The sequence below is a fragment of the Equus caballus genome, chromosome 26 (genome assembly GCF_041296265.1).
Source record: "Equus caballus isolate H_3958 breed thoroughbred chromosome 26, TB-T2T, whole genome shotgun sequence".
Taxonomy (NCBI): Eukaryota; Metazoa; Chordata; class Mammalia; order Perissodactyla; family Equidae; genus Equus; species Equus caballus.
The window spans coordinates 24,904,686-24,906,747 of NC_091709.1; the positions used below are offsets into that span (position 1 = coordinate 24,904,686).

Genomic DNA, 2,062 nt, shown 5'->3' on the forward strand with positions numbered 1-2,062 from the left:
GCACTAGACTCATATCTGGATACTGATCTGACATATTTCCTATATCAAAATCTATTTCCATACTAAATTTTACAGCTCTTTAAATAAAATGTAAAGAGGATCAGCCGTGCCTAGAGCCTCCTCAGTGGTGGTGCCTGGGTCCTAGTGGCAGCTATAGCCCAAGATTATACTGGTGAGGTACCATTTTAGTGTTCACTCAGGGAGGAGGCAGTGCCTATCTTTGGCTATAGTCTCAACATTTGCATTTGCCATTGGATGACCAGTATGCGGATGTGACAGCCTGTGGTTCTTTGACTACAGAAGACCAAATATTTATTCCAAATCTGAGTAGCCATGTATGTCTGAAAAGAATGGTTGCAGCAGGCTAGACTGATATTAGTGGGAGCTGGGCAGAAAATGAGATATGAAGCACAAGAAGGATTCAACATGACATCACTGACTTAAAAATGGAAGAAGCCACATGACTTGGAAAGTAGGTGGCCTCTAGATATTGTGGAGATGGCCAACTTTACTGTTTATGTTTACAATGGCAAGACTAGTGACTTAGAAGTTTTTCATGTTCTAGTAAGTGCTATTTTTCTTCATATTTTCTAAACAAAAGACTAAATTTTCATGGGAAAATTGAGTGCTTGTTAAACTGCCCTCAATCTCCACTTACAGTCATTCATGCTTCAAAAGAAGAGAAGTTAGAGACTAACAAAATGTCTCACAAGCTAATTGATCTGGGTTTGGGGTTTTTGAAGTCTTTGTGGTCATTGTGTCGTCTGTGGTAGGATCTTGCTCTAGACAGACCAACATTTATATAACAATATGCTCCGTAATTAAAGCATTTTCTGTATCCTGTTTTAAAGGCTTGGATATTGTTATTAAATAACTTCTTGTGGGAAAGTCTCTTCTGGACATCCCTTGGCTCATTCTTCTGCTGAGTTTTATAGTCTGTGTAAGCACACAGATTAATTATCCAAATAGGCCCTAGATATAATCAACACTTCTACAGTGACTCCGTTATGTTAGGTATTCTTTGAAGCATCAGTTTTGACTAGTTCAGTTCTTCTTTGAAAGGAGTGACAAGATATGTCTGCTGATAGTACTTTGAGCTCCTCCTTTACAATTTTGTTGGAAAAAATTTTGTAATATTTTTGTGCCTTTAAAGACCTCAGTTTTCATCTACCAAGCCAGCCTATGTCCTTTCAAAAAGATGAAAAAGTAACGAATGACAATCACTGTAATACGTATGTATTTCTTAATAATAATGAAAAAAACTTAACTGGTGTAATTAAACAGCAAACTGAAGAAAATCCCCTAGAGAAATGGAAATCTGATAGCTTTATGAGGAAAAATATTTAAAAGGCTAATCTGTAATTCTGCTACTAAATGAATTTGAATATCAAATGTGTCTGAAAAACGATTTTCCTCAGGTTAAGCAGAATTTTAAGATATCCCCCGGGACCTTTATCTCCAGGTGTTAGTGTCATGATTATGTTACGTTACATGGAAAAAGAGACATTGCAGATGTAGGTAAGATTACTAAGGAGTTGACCATAAAATAGAGAAATTATTCAGGTAGTGCTAATCTAGTCACTTGAGCCCTTTTAAAGCAGAGTTTTCTCACTGTTGGCAGAAGGTGAAGTCAGAGGGATTTGAAGTCTAAGAAGGATTTATCATGTCATTGCTGGCTTGAAAATGAAGAGAGCACATGAAAAGGAATGTAGGTGGCATCTAGAAACCAAAACTGGCTCCTGGCTGACAACCAGAAAGGGCACAGGGACTTCACTTCTACAATGACAAGAAACTGAATTCAGTCAACAACCTGAATAACACTGGAAGAGAATTCTCCCCCAGAGCCTCCAGATAAGGACTCAGCATCTTGACTCAACATCTGGACTTTGCCCTTGTGAGAAATGAAGCAGAGCCCCAGCTGAGCCTGTCTACTTCTCATCCACAGAAACTGTGAGGTAATGAAAGAATGTTGTTTCAAGCCACTAAGTTTACGGCAATTTGTTACTAGGCAATAGAAAACTAAAACAGTCCTCAAATAATGTTCTCTAAAGACGATCTTCTT

At 37.9% G+C, this 2,062-nt stretch overlaps 1 pseudogene; it reads left to right on the top strand.

Moving 5' to 3' along the window:
- Nucleotides 1-498: 498 nt before the first annotated feature.
- LOC100067458 (magnesium transporter NIPA2 pseudogene) lies at nt 499-1,333 on the top strand (annotated as a pseudogene).
- The last annotated feature ends 729 nt before the right edge of the window (nt 1,334-2,062 follow it).